Below are 24,012 nucleotides of genomic sequence, written 5' to 3' on the forward strand. Positions count from 1 at the left end.
CCATTTTGTATTTATTTAGCAAGCAAGAGTTGCGGTCTCCCATTGGGCACCCACCCCTCAATCATGACTCCACAGCAGATTCCCAGCAGGTGGCCTCACGAAGACTGCTCTTAGGTCCAGCCTAAGAAGAAGCTCCTGATCAAGCAAGATGAAGGCACGGAGGGTGCTTGAGGGCAGGAGAGCTTGGTGACCCTGAAGGAGGGAATGGCCAAGTCATATCCCAGTAGTGGGCAGCCAGACCTCAGATCCCACCCTGTGAGTGGGCATCTGGAGACCCGTGTGCCTGCAGCCCATCTGGGAATGCAGTCCCCCAAGTGATACCCAGCCATAGTCACAAATTGGGCCTAGTTCCTCGGGTTTCATGGTCTTATGTTTGGGGAAGGGCAGTTCCCATGTGCTATGGAAATTAGTGGGAAACATCTAGAGCAGAATGAGGAGAGATGAGGGAACACTGGGATCCTGGACACTCTAACGTACAGTTGTCTCCACTGCAGGCTGAAGAGAGGGAGTAAGTTTTGATGTGACAGAGGGCTAAGTTTTGGGTGCCATGGGGGACACTAGTAGCCCTTGTCTCATGCACAGACTCTGCCTCCCTGACACTGACAGCCTGTTCCAAATCTCAGTGACATTTACTTTTGCAAACGAGAGGGAAGCAGAGAGGGGAGAGGTTTCCCAGGCCTGTGGAAGGGAGGACACTTCTCTGATGTTAGGACATGGGGATCGGGTCAGCCCTGACAGGGAGACACGAAAAATCTAGTTCAATTGAATCCTCAGAGTTCTGTTTCGAGATAGTCGGGGAAAGCTCTCAACTCCCTGGTTCAGACAGTGGGTACCATAACAGGGGTTCAGACATTGGGTGCCTTAACAGGGGAGGGCATTTGATTGGATGGAAGGAATTCATGAGCTCATGGAACCCTGGCAAATGACCTCACTTCCCTAGTGACCATCCCCAACTGCCTTAGAACCCTGGTTCCCTAGTGGGTTCATTTTCAAGAAAGTGAGCTGGCCGTCTAGTTCACTCGAATTGAGAAGCAATCGACATGTTGTCACGATTTCTTCCTGTGTTCAGGGGCTCTGGACTGAGGCGAGACCAGAGTGAGGGTCATCGCTTTACCTGCAGAGTGTGGAGGAGGGCTCCTCCCCACCCACAACCCCTCTCCCAGGTAAGGAGGACCTCAAGGGTAATCCTGGCGAACAGGGTCAATAGTTCACAGTTGTGTTGCACCTCAGTGGACTCACACCCTGTTCCTGCGTGTGTGTGTGTGTGTGTGTACGTCTGTGTATGTGGATGTGTGTGTGTGTCAATTAAATATTATTGTTTAAGTATGTGGGCTGTGGGCTATGGGCCAAGGGAGTCTGAGGAGAGTGAAGTTATTTTCTTATGGGAAGGAACAGCTTCCTCGTGATGGAAGGCTGTTTGTGTCATGAACTCTTCTTGACAAAACAGTTTTTAAGTCTTGAATCCCGGTGAGATACTCAGTTTCAAAGTTGTTCTTGACTGAGTTTCAGTCATACACATTCTAACACCAGTTCTTTCACCAGTGTATATTTCCCACCACCAATGTTCTTAGCTTCCTAGCCACCACCCTCACCTTTATGTCACACAATATTTTTCTGACTTTGTCTCTCTCTGTGGGTCTCTGTGTCTCTGTGTCTCTGTGTCTCTCTCTCCCCTCTCTCTCTGTCTCTGTATATCTGTTTCTCTCTGTCTTCCTTTCTCTCTCCTATCTCCTGTCTCTTTTCGACCATTATAGTTTCCAATATAGGTTATCATGCTAATTCCTTTCCCTACTTTCAGCACACAGTTCTTATTCACAGTTATAATTTCCAAATACTTTGTCATAGTAGTCCTTTATCGATCATAACTGCCCTCCTTTTCTACCCCCAATCTCGTGGACCCGTCATCCTGGTGCTTGTTTCTACTGTACTTGGAAACTTATTTCATATTATGTTTTTCCATATATATATATATGGAAGCTTAGAATATTTGGTATATATATATATATATGCTGTGTAATATTCTGTTGTATAGATGGACCATAATGTTCTTCTTCAGTCCTCTGTTCTCGACACTCACCCTGTTTCCAGATTCAGGCTATTGTGAACAGTGCTGCAATGCACATAGAAGTGCCATTGATATTTCAGCTGTGTGTGTTAGGGTTATTTCCTCAAACTGACATTGCTGGGTCACATGGAAACTTAATTTCTAGTTTTGGGGGGAATGGCCATATTGTTGTCCGAAAAGGCTGGGCCAGTCGGCCTTACCCAAACAATGACTGAAAGCCCCTTTCTCCCGCATCTGTGCCAGGACTGGTTGTTCTTGTTCCTTTTGCTGTGTGCAGTCTCTGTTGTGAGAGATGATATTTCACTGTTGGACCAAACCGATTGTTCAAGGGATTCCCCGTGTCAGGTTCCTCCCTGGGGTGACAGTCACTGTGTTGCAGAGCTCAGCTCGGGACATCCCTGTGGATCCGCTGGTGGAAAGAAGCTGTTCTACCTCCCAGGACCTGGGCTCGGGGCCGAGCACCTGCAATGACACCCAGTGCCCGAAACAGGTGAGCAGGCAACAGGGGCTCCCACACACAGGGACTGAGATAGGGAGGTGGGTGCAGAGCCCAGACCCCAGCCCAAGACACCCGCGATTCTTCCATGGTGTCCACTTGGGGTGTCCCACAAGGTGTCCACGGCCCATCTCAGAGTGATCCAAAACCCAATGCTCTCCAGCACAGGGTCATCTAAAGTCTATCAGCCCGAGTCCTCGCAGATATGGAGGCTACTGTTTCTGCCCCGAGGAGCTGGTTTCCCGCAGTTCTGGGCTCCAGCCCCTCAGCACCTGGCCCCTTGGGAACTCACTGACCTTCTTGCCCCCCCCCCCCAGGAGCTGGAGAAACCTGTGTGCCCACGGTCTCTGGATAAGACCTCCACCATGTTGATCCTCGGTATGGAAACTATGGACATGTTGATCTCCCTGGTGCCAGCCCTGCCCGAGAGGAAGTTTTCATCTGTCACCACCATTCTTCCTGCTGGTCTGGAGTTCCCTATTTCTCCGCGGATCCTGAACCAGATGCTGTGCTGGTGAGAGCCGCCCCGCCAGCCCTGGGCCGTGTCTGCCTCCATACTGGGGTGCTCAAAAGGAGCCGGGCCGCTCTGAGTGTCTGCTGGTTCTGAACACAGTGGTTGAGGGAGAATCACGCAAGGTCCTGGAGGGAGACGTGGGATTACATTGGACAGGTGCTAGTCTGCTGCCTGGTCTCCTGACCATGAGCTTCTTGTTCATTCTTGTTCCCGCCCCTCTGCAGAATTGCAGCTTGGCACTCAAAGCCTGTGGATAGGACCCCCAAAGTACATGGATAAGAACCCCCCTCCCCACTCCAAAGTATATCAGTTTTCCAAGCCCTTGTCTTCCTGTCGGTGTTGCTGTGGGCGATTAGACGTTCCTAGGTGACACATAGATGTCCCAGCACCCGGGGACAGCAGAAGAATTTGGTGTTTTGGTCATTCCATATGTCAAAGCAGCACCTAGTTGTGCAGCATTTCTCCACACAACATTGTCACAGGAGAGCATAGCGACTCCCTGGGACTCAGTCCTGGTCTGAGCTCAGGATCCTGCCGTGTGTCTAGACACTCCATGGGCCACTGTCCTGCTTCCTCTAGGTCTGGATGCCTCCTCCCATACTTGGAGCAAATTCTCAAGTCTGAAGATGCACTGAAGCAGTGAGTGGTCCAGGGCCCAGACTGGGCCTGCCTGTCCCCATTCAGATTGGACACACGGGGCTGTGTTGGGTGCCATGTGTGGGCAGAAGCCAGAGCTCAGGCATCATTTTCCCACAACGGGAACCTCCCTGACAGGGTCTCTGAGTCAAACGGGGCTTTAGACATTTCTCAGGGCTCAGGAAAAAGAGCAGATTGGGCTGGGTCTCCCTGAGTGACCCACACTCCCTGCCCCAAAACACCCTATCTGGCCTCCTCTCAACCCTCCTGGAGAGCATCCTGGGCCTGCAGCAGCAGATGTGCCCAGCAGGTGCTCTAGAATTCACAACAGCCCAGGACAAGCCCAAATGGGAAGGGTCATTCTCATTAACTTGTGGTCAGAGGGCTGGGGACCCACTCACAGGTTCCTTGTTGGATCTTCTCAGCGGTATAATGGCTCAGCAGGCTCTTGGTGAGGGGACCTTTTCTGGGAGCAGGGGAGGCGCATTCCAGGGTCCTTAGTCTGCTCCCCGCACTCTCCCCAGAGCCCTGAGTCCCGTGTATGGGCCCTGGCCTGAGTGCTCTGCTGAGTTGCTGTGCTGTGTCCCCATGCCATGCATGTTGGGCTGCATCCAGGCGCATCTGTCTGGCTCCGGCTTCCAAGTGCACGTGAAGAAGGAGCTTCTCCTGACCGCTCTGACCTGGGCCCAGGGTAAATGCCCTGCCCTCTGGGGTGGCCGGGATCCTGCATGTCGTGCTCTGGGGGACAGGCCTCCTCTCTAACTGACTGTTGCTTGGCAGGACCCTGAGTAGTGCTCCTTCTTCTCAGAGGTTGCTCCAGCCCCAGCAGTTGTCCCAGACCCACCTGAGGAGCTGGGCCTGCCTCCACGGGCTGCCCTAGAACCGGAGCCTGTCAAAGCAACAGTGGCAGCCGCAGCAGCATGGGCAGAGCTGGAGGAGGCCGGGTCTGCAGACATGCATGGTGCCAGCCCGTGTGCAGAGGCCAGCAGGGCCAGCGAGGCAGCTGAGGGCTCCCGCGAGGAGCGTGGGAGTGAGCAGGTCTCCATCAGCACGTTTCCTCCCCGACTGGTGGCCGAGCAGCTGACCCTCATGGATGTGGTGAGAGGCAGCACCCGCCCACCCCTGCCTTCCCGGCACCTCTTTGGGCAGCGGCCCTCATAGCCCTCACTCACCCCTGTGCTGGCTCCCTGACTTGCACCATTCCGGATGGCTGAGATGGTACATGTCAGGGGGACATGAGACGGGGTGTTTGTCCGTGAGCTCAGACAAGAGCAGTGGGGGATCCCTGCCCTTGTGCCGCAGTGACTGGTGTCAGGGGTCCGAGTGTCGCTGCGGTCTGAGCATCCAGGTCTCCTCCATGAGGCCCCTCAGCGAGGTTCCACTCAAGGGGGACGCAGGAACCAGCCCCCTGACAGCTGACACAGGGGAATGTGCCTCTGAGGGGCGCAGAGAGGGAACAGGGAGGGCCCTGAGCCTGTAGCACCCCAGAGCTGTCAGAGGGGCCTTGTGCCCACAACCCGCAGTCTGTCTGGTTTCCGGTATCCTGAGCCCTCAATGCCCAGCACAGCTCACAGGCCGATGTGACACTGGCTGTGTCCTGTGTCCTGTCTCCTTGGGGGTGCCATGGGTGAGCCTGTTCCTCTCCCCAGGAGCTGTTCCTGGAGCTGCTGCCCTTCGAATGCCAGGGGATCTTCTGGTCCAACAGGAAGAGGCCGAACTACAAGCGTGACTGTGCCACTGTGCGTCCTATTGAGAGACAATTCATCACCGTGGCCACCTGTGTCCTCACCACCTGCCTTGGGGACCTGAGCCTGCCTGCACGGGCACGAATGCTGGAGTACTGGATCCTGGTGGCCCAGGTATGTTGGGGGCAAGAGCCCCTGTGGATTTGGAGGCACTGGATTTCGGAGGCCGTCCAAGTGTGGGCCTATCGTCCTGCCTTCTCCTTCCTCTAGCTGTGCCCACTGTCACCGAGGGTTTCCTTGGGGATCACCCTGTCCCCCGTAGATCCCAGACTCTCATTGTCCCCAGTGTTTGAGCTCTGCACTGTGGCCTGTGGGTGCTCAGACTGCAGCTGCCCTGTCTCCCGCTCTCACCTCCCAGGAGTGCCAGCGTCTTCACAACTGGGCATCCACCAACGCCATCCTCTATGCCCTGCAGAGCCCCGTCATCCGCAGACTCCGCCGGACGTGGCGGCATGTATCCTGGTGGGTGCCCCCAAGGCTGTGGGCTCTGCGCTCTGTCTGCAGTGCCCCTCAGTGCACTGGGACCCCTGGGGAAGCAGCCTGGGGGCCCAGGCGTTGGGCAGTGAGTGGGACTCAGGAATTTCACCTGAGCTCTGGTTCTGATCGCAGTTTCCTTAAGTGTCGGGGATGGAGAGAGCCAGAAATAGAATATGTGGAGTTGGGACCCCCAGTGCCGAACTGTCTGTGAACCCCCCCCCCCAGGCTACTGGGCCTGTGTGGATGCCAAATTCTGGGTGTTCTGCACCAGTGATGCTGGCACCCCGGAAAGAGAGTGACTCTGGATATGGGGGTGGGTCTTGGTGCATGGTCTCAGACTGGACTCAGGCATGCAGGGCGTGTCCATCCCACTAGCTCCATCTGAATCACAGACGTTTAGTTTGTTCCTGGTCACGGATCCCCATGTCCAGGTCTCAGCCCAAACCAAGCTGTGCACAGTGGGATTGGGGGCCCTCAGTCGCCCCCTACTGGTCCTGAGCTCATGCTGCCGGAGCCTAGGACACTGCACAAGCAGCTGTTGCACACTAGTGTCCCACCCAGGGTCCAGGGGATGCAGGGAAAATCCCTAAGGACAAAAATGTACCCTTCCTAGGCGGAGCCAGTGGAAGCTGAGGGCCCTGAGAAGACAGGCCCAGCGACATAGCCGCTGCAAGCCCCCAGAGGTAGTGTGCAGCCTGGAGACCAGGAGGGAGGAAGGAGGGAGTAGGGGCGGGTGCTGGGCTCCCAGGTGGTTTCTGTGACTTTCCAGTCTTCTCTGCATGGGCAGGGTAGGCATGTGGGAGGGTTTAGAACCTGTTGGGATTTCTGGGGGAAGGAGGCCATGGGGGCATCGGCGTGGGGTTGCTGCTCTGTATGGGGGCTGCAGGTTCTGCTGATGCTGCTCTCCTCAGTCTGGGCCTGAGGGAGGAGAGTGGGGGCCAGATGTGTGGGCACAGAGGCTCAGTGACTGGTGCTCGTTCCCAGGACGAGCAGGGATGCTGCTTAACATCCTGGATAAAGAACCTTGGAAGAGGACAGGAGAGACCCCTGGGGCAGGGGAGGGGTGTGTGCGGGACTCAGGGACAGGGGTGGCCCCCACCAGGGTCTCCCCTCAGAAAGGAGGCCCGTCCCTGCCCTGCATCCTGATGACCCTGTCTCTATGCTCAGGGCAGAGCAGGCGGCTGCAGAGCTTATGCATGGAGGGCAGAGGGGACGCCCCAGGGAGAGTGCAGGGACCCGGAGCTCAGGGAGGCTAAGCTGTGAGGGCTGCTGGACCTTGGGGGTGATCTCAGGGGTGGCTCCCACTTACATGGAGCCGGCGTGGAAAGCTGAGGCCTGGGGGTGTCCTGGGGACCCCATGCGCAGGGCCCCTTTCTAATAGCCCCTTTGGCACAGGGCATGATCCCCTTCATGGGGCCCTACCTCCAGGAGCTAGTGAAATTGGACAGAGACATGGCGGATTCTGAGGTGAGTGGCCTGGGTCTGGGGGAGCGTGCATTCAACCACCCTCTGAATCTCAGTCCTGGGCAGCCCTCCTGAGGGAGACTCCCGGGACTTCCTGAGCACAGGGTTGAATGCCCGAGGCAGGAGCAGCACAGGGCAACAAGGTCTTGTCTCAAGTTCCAACAGAAACCCTGGAGTAGATCCACCTGAGGTCAGAGGCATCCCCAAGACCCTCCGTATACAAGAGGCATGAGGCAGAGGGACCTCAGGATCGACCTCAGGGACAAGGTCCTTGTCACCACAGTGACATCCACAGTCTGTCAGAGGCCAGTAGGCCTGAGTCCCTGACCCCCAGGCCCATTCTTTGAGCTCAGAGCCTTGCAGAGAGTCCCCTGGGACCATTTCTCATGCATTGGATGTTTGCTTCCAGGGGGAGGAGGTCAACAAGGAAAAATTCACAAAGGTGCACAGGGTGAACCTGAGGGCAATGGAGGAATGGACCGGACTTCCCCATCCCCTAGTCCTCTGTTGAGTCCTTCTTGACTCTGTCCCTCTGGCCTGACACTTAGAGTAGGAGAATGAATCAATGGAACACCCATATGTGCGTGTGGGGCCAGAGATCCACCAAGGACAACTTCCTGGTGGAGGGGTGTTATCTGACCTCAGAAAGTGGAGATGCTCATCAGATAGAGTGAACTGGGGATCCCTCTGGAATTTTTCTTCTAGTCTGCCTGTATGGCGCCACACCCCACTCAGGCCTTTCCCTTCCTTCGCTATGTCCCAGGAAAAGAAGATCCTCCAGGAGATTGCCCTGCTTCAGGAGGCCGCGGAGAACTACCACCTGCAGCCCCATGAGCAATTTCTGACCTGGTTCGACGACCTGGAACTGATCACAGAGGAGGAAAGGTGGGAGGAACAGGCCCAGTCGAGGGAGGGTCTGGGCTCCAGTCCTGGGTCAGTCTGTATCGTGTCCATGGACCCACAGCCCAGACTGATTTGCAGCCTGGACCCTGCTGGTCTCCTGAGCCTGGCAGGGACCGTGTTAGTGTGGCTCACCAAACACTGCCTCTCTGTCCCCAGCTGCGTCCTGTCCTTCCAGCGGGAGCCCTCGACTAAGCCATCCAACCCACGACACCGCCAGGAACGAGCTTCAGGCGAAGCCAGTGTGTATACTGGATTTGACATCCCCTTCACTTCTTTCCGTTCTTAAACAGCCTCAACTCTCATATTTCATATTTACACTTAGTTTAGAATTAAAACAATTGACAGAAAGAATGTGTCCTTTTGCAATTTCCTAGTGTCTCAACTTTTCTCCCTGGTCTTCCCCACAAACCAGCAGCAGCTGTTTATGGGCCTGCAGCCTGGGGTGTGGAGATTCTTATCCAGTCCTTCTGGATTAGATTGGGGTGGAGTAATAGCACAGTGGATAGGCTGTTTGCCTTGCAGGCGGCCAACCCAAGTTCGATATTTGTGTCCCTCTTGGAAAGCCCGGCAAGCTACCGAGAGTATCCCGCCCGCACGGCAGAGCCTGGCAGCTCCCCTGGCATATTCAATATGCCCAAACCACTAAGAACAAGTCTCCCAACGGAGATGTTCCTGGTGGACGCTTGAGCAAATTGATAATCAATGGGAGGACAGTGCTACAGTGCTATCCATAAGAAACTCCTTGGTTTTCTGAAACTTCCTTTGGACACAGGAATCTTAGGTGGCCCCCACTGTTGGGAAAGGCTCTGCTTCTTCCTGTGTGTATCCCCTGCACACCAGGGCTTGTCTCAGTGTTGGGGAAGCTCTTGCACTTTTTTGGGATATCTGCGGGATACCTTCTGGTAGATCCTCCAGCAGGGCAGATGCAATCTCTGCAGCCTCATCCTCTCGTGGAGGTTTTTAGCAGGAAAAAACTGGATTCTCTGGCCAGGAGTGATGAAAAACACACACACAAAAAAAAACATAAAAAGTAAAAAATAACAATTGTTTTTTTGCCACACCCAGCAGTATTGATGGCTTATCTCACTGTTCTCTCGAGTCACTCCTGGCACAGCATGGGGCATGAAAGGTGTCGGGGCAAAACAGTGGTCAGTCACGTGCATGTGATGTGTTGGAGTGAAACAGTGGTCAGTCATATGCAAGACAAGAGCCTTGACTCTGGTCACTGGCTCTCAGATCCCAGAAGCCCAATTTGAAGCAACATTGTGTGGAGTGAATTGTTTCAAGGCAGCTGGCTTCATGCTCTGAAGAGAACTAATTGTTAGGGGTTATATGGACCCCTAAGCCTGCCCTTCTGGCAAACTGAAGGGAGAGGCCTGTGTGCTCTAGGGAGTGTTGTGTGTGTGTGAGTGTGTGTTTGTTTAGGAGGTGCTCTAGGGAATGTGTGTGATGGAGATGCTCCAAGGACTGTGTGTCTGTGTGTGAAGGATTTGCTCTAAGGCACGCGCTCGTGTGTGTGTGTGTGTGTGTGTGAAGTAGGCGCTATAAGGAGTTTGTGTATGTGTGAAGGAAGTGCTCTAGGTAGTGTATGTGTGTGTGTGTGTGTGTAAGAAGCTGCACTGAGGAGTGTGTTTATATGAAGGAGTTTCTCTAGGGAGTGTGTTTGTGTGTAGGAGGTTCTCTAAAGTGTGTGTGTGAAGATGCTCTAAGGAGCGTGTGTGTGCATGTGTAAAGGAGGTGCTCTAAGGAGTCTGTGAGTTTTTGTGCAGTGTGTAGTGTGGTGCTCTAGGGAGTGTGTGTGTGAGTGTGTGTAGGAGGTGCTCTAGGGAGTTTGTGTGTTTGCAGGAGATTTCTAAAGATTGTGTGTGAAAGTACTCGAAGGTGCATATGTGCGTGTGTGAAGAAGATGTTCTAAGGAGTGTGTGTGTGAGGTGTTCTCTGAAATGTGTGTGAGTCTGTGTCAAGGAGGTTCTCTAGTGTGTGTGTGTGTGTCTGTGTGTGAATAAGTTGCTCTAGGGAGATGCATGTATGTGTAGGTGGTGTTCTAAGGAGTGTGTGTGTGAGTGTGTGTTTAGGAGTTACTCTAAGGAGTGTATGTTTGTAGGAGGTGCTCTAAGGAGCGTGTGTATGTGTGTGTGAAGGAGGTGCTCTGAGGAGTGTGTGTCTGTGTGTGAAGGAGATGCTCTAGGGAGTGTGTGTTTGTGTGTGTGTGTGTGAAGGAGATACTCTAGGGAGTGTGTGTGAAGGAGGTGTTCTGAGGAGTGTGTGTCTGTGTGTGAAGGAGATGCTCTAGGGAGTGTGAGTGTGTGTGTGAAGGAGACACTCTAGAAAGTATGTGTGTGAAGGAGGTGCTCTAAGGAGTGTTTGTGTGTCTGTGTGTGAAAAAGATGCTCTAGGGAGTGTGTGTGTCTGTGTGTGAAGAACATGCTCTAGGGAGTGTGTATGTGAAGAATGTGTTCTACGGAGTGTGAGTGTGGGAGAGTGTGTATAGGAGGTACTCTCAGCGGTGTGTGTATGTGTAGGAGGAGCTCTAAGGAGCATGCGGGTGCATGTGAAGTAGGTGCTCTGAGCAGTGTGTGTCTGTGTGTGAAGGAAATGCTCTGGGGAGTGTGTGTGTGTGTGTGTGTGTGTGTGTGTGTGTAAAGGAGGTGCTCTAAGGAGTGTGTGTGTCTGTGTGAAGGAGGCACTCTAAGGAGTGTGTGTGTAAAGGAGGTGCTCTAGGTACTGTATGTGTGTGTGTGTGTTTGTGTGTGTGTGAGGAGGTCCTCTGAGGAGTGTGTGTCTATTATGGAGGTATCTCAGGAGCCTGTGTGTGTGCATATGTGAAGGAGGTGCCCTAGGGAGTTTGTGTGTGTAGTAGGTGCTCTAGGGAGTATGTGTGTTTGTGTGTAGGAGGTGTGCTAGGGAGTGAGTGTGTATGTGTAGGAAGTGCTCTAAAGAATGTGTGTGCAGAACATGCTCTAAGGATCGTGTCTGTGTGTGCATGTGTGAAGGAGGTGTTCTAGCAGTATGTGTGAGGTGTTCTAGGGAGTGTGTGTGTCTGTGTGAAGGAGGTGCTTTAAAGACTGTGTGTCTGTGTGTGAAGAAATAGCTCTAGGGAATGTGAGTGTATGTGTTGGTGCTATTATAAGGAATGTGAGTGTGTGAGTGTGAGTAGCAGGTAATCCAAGGAGTGCGTGTGTAGGCGCACTTAGAGCACTAAGTAGTGTGCATATGTGTGTGTGAGGAGGTTCTCTAAGGAGTGTAAGTGTGTGAAGCAGATGCTCTAGGGAGTGCGTGTGTGTTTGTGTGAAGCATGTGCTTTAGGGAGTGTGTGTCTGTGTCCATGTGTGAAGGAAGCACTCTAAGGAGTGTGTGTGTGTGTGTGGGTGTGGGTGTGGGTGTGTGAAGGAGGTGCTCTAGGTATAGAATGTGTGTGTGTGTGTGAGGAAGTGTTCTGGGGAGTGTGTATGTATGAAGGAGGTGCTCTAGGGAGTGTGTGTGTGTGTATGTAGGAGGTGCTGTAGGGAGTATTTTTTTTTGTGTGTAGGAGTTTCTGTAAGCAGTGTGTGTGTCCTTGTGTGTAGGAGGTGCTCTAATGAGTGTGTGTGAGTGTATGTGTATGTAGGAGGTAGTCTAGGGAATTTGTGTGTGTGAGAGAGTGTGTCATTGGTGGTCTAGGGAGTGTGTGTATGTGAGTGTGTGTGTGTAGGAGGTGCTCTATGGAGTGAGTGTGTGTATAGGAGGTGCTCTAAGGAGTGTGTTTGTGTGTAGGAAATGCTCTAAAGCTTGTGTGTGAAGGAGCATGTGTGTCTGTTTGTGAAGGAGATTGTCTAGGGAGTGTGTGTGTTTGTGTGAAGGAGGTGCTCTAGGGAGTGTGTGAACATGTGTGAAGGATGTGCTCTAAGGATTGTGTGTTTGTGAAGGAGATTCTCTAGGGAGTGTGTGTGTGTGTGTGTGTGTGTGTGTGTGCATGTATGAAGGAGGTACTCTTAGGTCTGTGTGTGTGAAGGAGATGCTCAAGGGAGTGTGTGTGTGTGTGTGTGTGTGTGTGTGTGTGTGAAGGAGGTGCTCTTCTGAGTGTGGGGGCAGGGCAGCGAGGAGGCTCAGGGAGAGATGTTGTGTCAGGGAATGGACGACCACTTCCAGGCTCTCTTCCCTTCCCCCTCACTCTTCAGGGCTCACCAGGACTGTAGGAATAATGGCCACGACGGCTCCAAACCTGGACTCAGACCTCAGAGGATGCTGCTGGTTGAACCTGGGATCCATCTCTGAGGGCTCCTTAAAGATCACGAGGGAGAGACCATCCCTGAGGGTTCAGCACCCTGCATTCAGCATCCCTGCTGCCTGTCTTTCCCATGGGAACCCCATGGTCTTTGTGCATCTGGGTCACCCGCCGGTCACCCAGCTCTGTCTGAGAGCTAATTCAGTCCACCTCTCTCTCCTTCCTCCAAGAATGTCCAGCTCCTCTGTCAGCCCTCTGAGCAGCCAGTGTCCTGGCCACCAGGGTCCGTTGTGGTCATCTTTGGTTCTTCTTCCAAATATCCTTGTTTCAGACCATCTAAAACGGCCCTACTGGCTTTTTCCAAAAATGACATACACTAAACACGTGTAGTGGCTGTATAGGAGATATATAGGAGAAATATTTCCATCCTCTGTGGGGCATAACAGACTATGAGTGATTATACATTACTCGTTTTTTCTCTTAAATAAATGAAAATCAGGTGGACATGTTGATTTTTGTCTTCACTTTTTTTTTATTTGTATGCCAAACCCTGCAATCCGCAGGGCTTTCTCTGGGCTCTGTGCTCAGAAATCACTCCTTGCAGTGCCTGGGGGACCCTGTGCGGTGCCAGGTATCGAACTGAGGTTGGTCAAGTGCAAGGCAAGTGCCTTAACTACTGTACTATCTCTCCATCCCAGTCATCCATTTTAAGAGCTAAGGATAGGAACAAATAATTCATTTCTTAATAGATAACAAAGAATACATATGAGCATGTGTGCAAAATGGCCGATAACCCAAGAAACTTGAAATGAAGTGAGATCTCATGCCCTACCCCTTCTTCAGAGATGAAAATCTGTGTTGATCATATTCCATGCTGGAAAAGTCTGGGAGGAAAAGGGAATTTTCATGACTAGTTGGAAGGACATAATGAATAGCCTTGATCTGCAGGGCAGCATGATGGTGAATAAAAAGGCAGAAAATGGAAAAGTCTAAAGGCCTAGCTGTGTCCCCTGGGGCCCTTTCTCATGCATTGGCTGTTTGTTTCCAGGGGGAGGAGGTCAATAAGGAGGAATTCGCGAAGGTGAGCACATGGGAATCCAGGGAAACAGAGGAGTGGACCCTACTTCCTGTCTCATGGTGCCCTGTCAGATCCTCCTTGTCTCCGTCCCTCGGCCTGACACTCGTAGTAGTAGCAGAATGAAACAATGGAAGACACAGGTGTGGGTGGGTGGCAGCATTCATCAAGGAGAACTTCCTGGTGGAGGGTCTGACCTCAGAAGAGTGGAGATGCTGATGGGCAGAGTGAAGGGAGATCCCTGTGGAAATTTCCTTCTAGTTGGCCTTTGGGCAGCCCTGGACGATGCCGCACCCCACTCGGGCCTTTCCCTTCCTTCCTTCGCCATGGCCCAGGAAAGAAGATCTTCCGGGAGATTGCCCTTCTCCAGGAGGCTGCGGATAACTACCACCTGCAGCCCCACGAGCAGTTTCTCACCTGGTTCGAGGCCCTGGAGCTGGTCACAGAGGAGGAGAGGTGGGAGGGACACGCCTGATCTGAGGAGGGCCCAGGCTCCAGTTCCTGGGACAGCCTGGAATGTCATGCACTCCTTTGTCAGGATGACTTGGGTTCTAGCCTGGAGGATTTGCACACTGGCCACAAGGGGGCAGGACATGCCTGAAATTCTGGTAAAACTGAGGTGGGAAATGTACATGCAGAGCCCACTATGACTGTGTTTCAGCTTCAGGAACGAGGGCATCTCTGCAGCCCAGCTGGGGTGAAGTGAGGAGAGTTCGAGTCCACCCCTGAGCGCATTCCATGACTGTGTTGTTCAGAGCATTGGTGTCATTGATGTTACTAAAATTGACCCAGGAGTCCTGCCATAAAGGACCAAATGAGAGGTCAGATACATCCCAGAACCCAAATGAGGGTACACAGGGGTTCTGTGATCCTTGGGGTTGGAGGGAGAAAAAGGGTCCTGGGCTCTCAGGAGCTGGGTCACTAAGGGTGACCCAGGAGCAGGCAGCATTAGGGAGGCACTTGTCTGGGAGAGGGGCTTTGAGCGCTGACCTGAGATGAAAAGGGGGTCCAGGGTGGCAGCTCGGAGCTGGGAGGAGACAGGAGGGGCGGGGAATCCGGGCAGCGCACAGAGATGGCGCCTGCTGCAGAGGGACATGTCCCAGCCTCTGCATGGACCAGCTCCCATGCATGTGCTTGTGAATCCTGCACACACGGACCGAACCTCAGGTCCGGGTGAGCATCAGACGTGGCCTGCAGCCTCAGCCTTGCTCACTGGAAATTCTCTGCCCCAACCTCCCCAGAGGACCAGGGCTGAGTTTCTTCTGTTTGTGGTTCTAAACTCTGTCTTTGTTTCCCACGTGACTTACAAGCCATGGCACTAAATACATTATCCCTCATCTCCGGCATCCCTGAGAGAGCTAGACAATCACACAGAGAAACAGAAATGGAATCCTAAAAAATAGGGAAACAAACAAACAAACAAACAAACCAGCAAGCTTTTTGATGGGGATGCAAAGGGAGATGCCTTGGGTAGAGGCATCCCCAGACGTCTGTGCGTGCCGGTTCCACTTGGCCCAGCCTTCAGGTTGTAGTTGCAGAGTTCTTCCCAAGACACCGAGGGGAGAGGTAGGGACTCCAAATCCACCTCTCTACACAGTGGGTGTGTGCATAGTCACAGACCCACTGACTTAGGAAAAGGGGGGCTACGGGGGCTCGCCAAGCCCAGGATGCCTAGACAGCCAGAAAGTCATCAAACTGGTGATGAAGAGGGAGACAGCTTCAGACCCTCCACATCCTCTTGTTCCCAGAGACACCCCTTCTCTCTGGGGGCAGAAGCCTCAGGGAGATACATGGAAGGACCAGGGGCCCACAGGTGCTCAGGTCTCTGGTATCCCAGTGTCATCTGGGTGACATCTTCAGTTCTCTTTGATGTGTCTCTGCAGTGGTGATGTTTGAGACTCGGTCACATCACCTTTTCACATCACTTGTAATGCTGGCAGAGACTGAGTTCTTCCTCAACTAAATACAGTGCTCTAAAGAGCTCAAAGTTACCATCCTCTGGGTCAGACGAGAGCACTGCTAAGTGAGGGGTCTCATGTCCCTCCTCTGGGCAAGTTCCTGAGGTGATGGAATTGCTGGTCTGAGAATTCTGGTCAAATTCTCATGAGGCCATGTGAGGTCACTGCTCTGTCCCTCCCTGCCCACATAGCATGCAAACCCGAGTACCAACCCTCTCAGGTTGAGGAATGTGTGATGCTGAGCCTCAGGGCTGGAACCCTGGGGGACTTTCTGGTGCCTGACCTTCCCATGGAGAAACAATTTCTGTGTTGTTTCTACTCATAAACTTTAAACCTTAAACTTGTTAAAAATTTTTGTCACTTTTTTTCAATGGAATCACTGTGAGATACAATTATAGAGCTTTCATGACTTAGTTTCAGCCATACAATGTTCCAACACCCATCTCTCTACCCGTGTACCACCAATATCCCCCCATGTCCCTCTTGCCACTCTCGACCCCCCACCCCCAGCCTGCCTCTGTGGTCGGCACCTTTCTTCATGGCTCTCTCTCTACTTTGGGCAGTCACTGTCACTGTCACTGTCACTGTCACTGTCCTCCTGTGGTTCATCGATTTTCTCGAGCGGGCCCAGTAACGTCTCCATTGGAGACATTGTTGTTACTGTGTTTGGCATATGGAATACATCACAGGTAGCTTGCCAGGCTTTGCTGTGCGTACGAGATACTCTTGGTAGCTTGCCAGGCAATCCGAGAGGGGCGGAGGAATCGAATCCGGGTCAGCGATGTTGGCTGGGTGCAAGGCAAACGCCCTACCGCTGTACTATCACTTTGGGCAGTAGGATTTTCAATATAGATACTGAGAGGCTATCAGTTTGGTCCGTTGCCCACTCTAACACCAATCTCCCATACAGAGTGATCCCTCCCAACCATTATGGTCATAATGGCTTCTTCTCTAGCCAACTGCCTCTCCCCCAGCCCTTGAGGTAGGCTTCCAATCATGGACCCATCTTCCTGGCCGTTGTTTTCTACCATCAACTTTCTCCACAACTGCCCTTCTCCAAGCCCACACCTGGCCTTCCCCATCCCCTCAGTCCCTGGAGCAGGTGGTGCACTGATGAGAGTGCTCCCGCCAGGTCCCAGGCTCCTCCTGCTCCTAGCTGTGTATCCTGGGAAGGTCCCTCTCCTGGTTCAGTGATTTCTCTGAATGGAAGGCGGGAAAGGATGAGCCATAGAAGGATCTTGAGGAGACCATGGGATCTGTCGTGGTAGATGCTTTGCTGATGCCTGGATTCCCCAACTTTGGATGAACTGTAATGTTGATTTCTCCCCACAAGACTCTCTCTGCTCACACCACAAAGCTCTGTGACCTTTGGCAATTCACAAAGGCATCTGGGTGCGGAGAGTCACTGACTGAGCACAGGCGCTCCATGAAGGTCTTTCGATTCGATGGCTGGAGCTGTACATTTCCCAGGATCACCAGGATCAACCCCAGCACAGACGAGGGAATAACCCCAGAGCCCTGTTGATTGGGATCCTACATTCCTAAATCACACTGAAGGTAGATTTTAAAAAATTTCAAGAAGCACTGTTTTTAATTCCATTTCTCTGCTGTCATGTTTGCCTTTCTTGGGGCTAGCTTAGGGGTTATTGGAGGACAGAGACAACTCCAGGCTCAGGAGGGCTTATTCAGGCACACAATAAAGTGAGCACCTGCTATGCTCATGTCATGGGACACAAAAGCCATCACTGAACAAACCAGAGAGATGCCCTGAGTCTCATTCCTAGTCCAAGGGTCAGAATCCTGAACAGTTCTGTCTAGAACATTCCCTGTGCCACTCTCTTGGCTTCCTCTAGGATGGACATTTTCCTCTCAGGCTTTGAACTTGACATCAAACCACAGGTCCTGCTGGAGCAGTAAGTGGTCTCTGAAGCTCGAAGGGGCCCTCCTGTCCCCACCGACAGAATGGACACACGGGGCTATGTTGAGGAGCCAGATGATATTTGAAGCTCACGCATCATTTCTCTGAATGCATCCCCGACCCCCTTCCAGGTTCCCTGAGTCACAGAGAGCTGGGGAGGGCTCAGCAAGTGCAGGAACCAGAGCAGGCTGGGAGTGGGCAGCCCCTGTCTGACCCAAACTTCCCTGCCTGCCTCTCACCTGACCTGCCCTGGTCCAACCCTCTGGAGAGCACCCCCTGGCTCTAGAACACAGCTGCTGTCAGCTGCCCCCAGAGCCCCCAGCCCAGGGAGCCAAGTCGGAAGTTCGGCATGAACAGCAGAGCTCCAACTTCTAAGGTGTCCTTAGGTCCCTTTCATGACCTGGAGAGCACAGAGCAGGAGCCCAGAGCAGGAGGGTCGTGGAGCAGTGGGGGTGGGGCGCCAGCAGGAACAGAGCTGGGACACGTGGGGTGGACGAACAACAGTGCAGCGCTGATTGTTTCCAGGGAACACCTTGGGGTCCTGCCCCCACCTGCTGGCTGAGTGCTGCGGCGTGACCCTGGCCAAGGCAGCTCTGTCCCTCCTCCAACCACACTCTGGCCTCTGGGTCTGAGCTTCATTCCAGCCAGCACCATGCTATGCCAGGAGCACTGGGCGGAGCAGCTTCTTCTTCATGCAGGCAGGGAGGTGGGAGACCTGCGGGGAAAGGCTGAAAGGGAGGGTCACAAGGAAGGACGGCAGTGCCAGCAGGACTTGGGGTGGCATCGGGAGCTTTCTTTTGGGGAGATGGGGGCAGCCTGGCTGCCGTTCCCTGGTTTTGAGGTGGGGAGAGCAGTGAGAGGGGAGAGCGTGGGCTCAGGACAGGATTGTGTGAGTGATGAGCTCCAGAGACCACCAGAAAGGCCTTGACTATGGGGAGCGGTGCAGGTGCTCTGAATGGTTTCTGCCGGGGTCCTTCCCACAGGAAGTGAGCAGGCTGGAACAGAGCTGGCCTCGGGGTGCATGTGCAGAGGGAGCCCAATGGCAACCCGAAGAGTCGCCCCTGGGTGAGATGCAGCTGTGGGGGGGGGGGTGAGCGTGAGGGGCACTGAGGGGGCTCTTCTCCTCCTGGAATCCTGGGGAGTCAGGGGCCTGGGGGTCGGGTTCGTGCAGTGCCCTGGGGACCCTGAGCGTCAGTCACCATCCTTATCTGCCCCACAGGCGAAAGAGCTGGTCCCATCCTAACCCTGATCCTCACAGAGCTAGAGACTACACTCAGAAACTGAGGATTCATTTCCTCTGACCTGGGGACTGCACGGCTGAGCATGGGGAGGCTGGACAGCGGGAGCCCCACAATCACCCCTGCATCTTTGCATGGGGTCATCGCCAATCTGAAAGGACTCCTGGGATGACCCTGAGTCCTGTGGTTCACACACATCTGAGGGGGGAGCAGCAGAGAGTCCCCAGGTCCCAGGAAACAGCAGAGCCCCAGATGCAGAAATGCTCTGGAAGACCCCTCAGGCTCTCTCTCAGAGGCCTGGAGGCAGAGGGACTTCAGGATTCACCTTAGAGAAATATGCAGTGACACCCCAGTAACAACGTGGGTGGGCTTGAGTCCCTGACACCCCAGGGCCCTATACCTGGAGCTCAGAACCAGGCCCAGGGTCCCCCTGCTCTCTGTGTGGCGCCCCCTGTGGCTGTGGGTGGTGTAGCAGATAGGCAGGATTGGGCTGAGGAGCTGAGTGGCCCAGGGACCCTTTCTCAAGCACTTGGTTGTTTGCTTCCAAGGAAAGGAGATAAAGCAGGAGGAGGAGGCAAAGGGGAGCAGCTGTGGCTCTCTGCCAGGGAGGGAGTGGGAGGTGCCCTTCCTTCCCTGGGCAGAATCTTCATACTCCCATTCCAAGAGGCTGACCCTGAGCAGTGAGAATGGACAGAGGAGTGGGAGAGCTCCTTTGGACATGGAGCAGGAGGTGCATGAAGAACGTTCTGGTGAAGCGGCTGTGGGACCAACTCAGAACGGGGGAAGCTGTGTAAGCCTGATGAAAGAAGGGTCCTCTCTTAGCAAAATCCTAGCCCCTTTCCTTATCTTGCACTCCCCGAGTGCTGATACCTGTCTCCTCAGGGACTTTCTGCAGCGCTTCCCAATGTGACCAGGGAAATGTACTTCTTTTTTTTTTTTAATTTTATTGAATCACCATGAGATAGTTACAGGCTTTCATGTTTGGCTTAAAATCACACAATGATCAAACACCCATCCCTCCACCAGTGCACATTCCCCACCACCAATATCCCGGGTTTAACCCCCCTGTCCCAACCTCACCCTTCTTCCAAGGCATACATGATTCCCCATAATATCTTTCTACTTTTGGGCATTATGGTTTGCATTACAGACCCTGAGAGGTTATCATGTGGTCCTTTATCTACTTTGAGCACACATCTCCCATCCCGACCGGTTCCTCAAGCCATCATTTCCTTAGTGATCCCTTCTGTATTCCAGCTGTCTTCTCTCCTTTACTAATGAGGGAGGCTTCCAGCTATGGAGCAGTCTACCTGTCCCATGTATCTACTATCCTTAGGTGTCAGCCTCATGTTATGTTGTTTGATACTCCACAGATGAGTGCAGTCCTTCTATGTCTGTCCCTCTCTTTCTGACTCATTTCACTTAGCATGATACTCTGCATATCTATCCACTTATAAGCAAAGTTCATGACTTCATCTCTCCTAACACCTGCATAGTATTCCATTGTGTAGATGGACCAAAGTTTCTTTAACCAGTCATCTGTTCTAGTGCACTTGGTTTGTTTCCAGATTTTGGATATCATGAACAGTGCTGCAATGAACGTATAGGTACAGATGTCATTTCGACTGTGCTTTTTTGCACCCTCAGGATATATTCCCAGTAGTGGTATTGCAGGGTCATATGGAAGCTCAATTGGTAGTTTTTGAAGGACTGTCCATAATATTGTTTTCCAGAAAGGCTGGACTAGTGGGCATTCCCACCAACAGTGAAAGAGTGTCCCTTTTTCCCCACATCCACTCCAGCACTGGTTGTTTTTGTTCTTTGGGATATGTGCCAGTGCCTGTGGCGTGAGATGATATCTCATTGCTGTTTTGATTTGTATCTCCCTGATGGCTAGCGATGTGGAGTGTTTTTTGATGTGCCTTTTGGCCATTTATATTCCTTTTTGGAGGAATCTGCTGTTCATTTCTTCTCCCCATTTTTTGATGGGGTTGGAGATTGTTTCTTGTACAATTCTACTAGTGTTTTGTATATAATGCATACTAATCCCTTATCAGATGTAAATGTTCTTCCCATTATTTGGCCTCTTTCTGTATTTAGGTCACTGTTTCTTTTGGAGTGCAGAAGCTTCTTACTTTGATGTAGTCCCGTTTGTTTATATTTGCTTCCACTTGCATGGTCAGTGCTGTTTCATCCTTAATGATTTTTTAATGGTATTATTGCTGTTAGCTTTTTATTTTTTCAAAAATTTTATTAGTGAAACACGTGAGGTACAGTTGTAACTAAAAATGTTTTCAGCTTCAATATCTTGGAGAGTTCTGCCTACGTTTTCCTCTATGAACTTTATGATTTATGTCTGGTATATGGGCCACAATCCCAGAGCAAATATCATTCTCAATGGGGAAAAACTAAAAGCCTTCCCTCTAAGATCGGGCACAAGACAAGGTTGCCCACTTTAGCCACTCTTATTCAATGTTAGTACTGAATGTCCTGGCCATTGCTGTTAGGCTAGAGAAAGGTATCGAGAGAAAGGAAGAGGTCAAACTATCACTATTTGTAGTCGATATTATACTACACTTAGAAAGCCCTAAAGACTCTACAGAAAAGCTCCAAAAAGAAACAATATGTTGGTTAGTAAAGTGGAAGGCTACAAACTCAACACCCAAAATTCCATGGATTTCTTATATACAAATAGCGAAAGAGAAGAGACATTAAAAAAAATAATTCCTGGAGCTGGAGCGATAGCACAACAGGTTGGGCATTTGCCTTGCATGCAGCCAACATGGCCGACACAGGTTCGATTCCCAGCATCCCATATGGTCCCCTGAGAACCGCAGGAGCAATTCCTGAGTGCATGAGCCAGGAGTGACCCCTGAGCATCGCCAGGTGTGACCCAAAAAGCAAAAAAACAAAAGAATCCAGTTTTCTATAGTACCTCAGAAAATCAAGTACCTCGGAATCATCTTAACCAAAGAGGTGAAGTACCTATACAAGGAAAATTACAAAACATCACTTCAAAAAATAAAGGAGGACACTAGGAAATGGAGACACATTCCCTGCTCATGGTTAGGGAGGATTAACATGATCAAAATGGCAATACTGCCCAAAGCACTATACAAATTCAATGTGGTCCCTATCAGGATACCCATGACATTTTTCAAAGAAATAGACAAAACACTTCTGAAATTCATGGAACAATAAACCCCACGAACAGCTAAAGCAATCCTTGGGGAAAAGTAGATGGGTGGCATCACCCTCCCCAACTTCAAACTGCACTACAAAGCAGTATTAACACAGCATGGTAATGGATTAGAAACAGATCTGCAGACCAATGGAACAGAGTTGAATATTCTTTGACAAAGGAGCAAGAAATGTGAAGTGGCCCAAGGAAAGTCTCTTCAACAAGTGGTGCTTGGAAAACTGGATAGCTACCTGCAGAAAAATGAACTCTGACCTCTGTCTAATGCCAGGCACAAAAGTCAGATCAAAGTGCATGAGGAAATGTACTTCTGACTGGGATTACATTGCCTCCAGGGGCCACAGAGAGTCACACCCCAGAGGAACAGCAGTGTATAGCCTGCTTTTCGGAACTGAAGAGACACTCTGCGGGCCAAGGTGAGGAAAGATAGGATTGAACTAGGCCAGACCATGGGTCCTGTCCTTGAAAGAGTCCAGTGACATGTCATGGTGCCTGGACAGCTCAGACTTCACAACCTGACAACTCCCAGACACCTGGGCTATCTGCCAGGCTCACCCCGTGAGTGACATCTCTAGTGTGACTGCTGGTCCCCAACCACTGCTCCACAGATGTGTCCTGCTCTGCCATAGAACCCAGGGCCCAGGAAGTTCAACTGTCACCAAGAGAAAGACCCTTCATGAGTGGCCAGTGTCCACACTGACAGTGTCATCTCCTCTGCTGTTCTTCCTCTACCCCTCACCCTGGTTCTTCCATGCTATCAGGGCCTTACCCTAGTTATAAATACAGATACACATGTAAAATGTAAGCCATGAAGCACCTTTTAAATGTAACATTTACATGCGAATGCACAATTGTTTGTAATGGTCCTCATTGACTTAAAATTGAAAATTGTAAGGCTTTTTTTTTATTTTTTGCTTTTTATTTTTCAGTTTTGTTTCCTTTTTAAAAAATTTACATGGCATTGATTCCTTTTCTATTCTGTTTCTGGTTGTGCTATTGTTCACAGTTATGGTGAAAACAGTGATATTTCATCTTTTGATATTTGATTCAGGTCCCCAGAGAAGTCACTGACAGAAAATGGCCTGGGCTGCTCCTCGTGGGGGTTTCACTGACAGGCATTGTAATGTCTTTACTGTACCTGGAAGATGATGAGTGCCATGACAGGTGACCTTGTGCAGCCCAGCTGCTCCCTGGAGACAGCATTGCTTCATCTGTCACCAAGCCTGCAGTGGCCTCCCTTTCCTCAACCCTTGCTTCCTTAAGCTTGTTCTGAGGGCCCAGCTGGGTGTTCTTGTGACAGCGCAGGGCAGCTCTTTTTGAGAGAAACCTGCAGGGAGGTGCTGCCAGAATCAAGGAGGAGGGACACACCCGAAACTGACACTGAGCCAGACCCCAGGACCGAGTCTGAGCCTTTCCTGTGACATTGAAGTCATGACGCTGAATGTGACCCCAAAGTTCAGGCCCCTGCTGGACAGAGGCCTTAGGGAAACAGGCATCAAGAATTGCCTTGTCCTTCCAGAATCACATGCCCCTTCACTCTGCTCCAGGGCTTCTCCCAGAGGGGTGCCTGGGTCAGGTCCACCAAGCTTGTTCTCTCTGGAGCCTCCTTAGATTCTTGAATAAGGTGTCTGGACATAGCATTGCACATTACTGTTTGAAATAATCTAGTAGCTGACCTTTTAGAGTGATTCATGTCCTTTGTTTATGTAGATATAGATACACAGAAATATACATATAATTATCTCTTCCGAATAATGTTCTCTCAGACTGCAAGATTTTTTTTTCAGTGTTTTTGATGCAGTTTATTATCTGCTGGACACTTGGGCAGCTGCCAGGCAGACCATGGAAGGGACACTGCTAGTGTGGCTGTCGGGAGCCCGACAACTGCCCCTTCCCTCGGCTGCGTCATGTCCTTCCAGCTGGAGCTAGGTTCCAGGCTACCAGCTCAACTGTCCACACCATCATGAGCCCTCCGGGAATGCTGTGTCCACACCGAGGGTCTTTTCCTCAACAGCAAGAGAGTGCGTCACTCGGTTTTCACTGGGAAGCCCTCTTCGGCCCTGAGGTCTGGGTGACGTGTTTTCCATAGCTTGGGTGCCCACGTGTTCCCTGTGGACGGC

This window comes from Sorex fumeus, unplaced genomic scaffold (assembly GCF_029834395.1).
Source record: "Sorex fumeus unplaced genomic scaffold, SorFum_2.1 ptg000061l, whole genome shotgun sequence".
NCBI lineage: Eukaryota > Metazoa > Chordata > Mammalia > Eulipotyphla > Soricidae > Sorex > Sorex fumeus.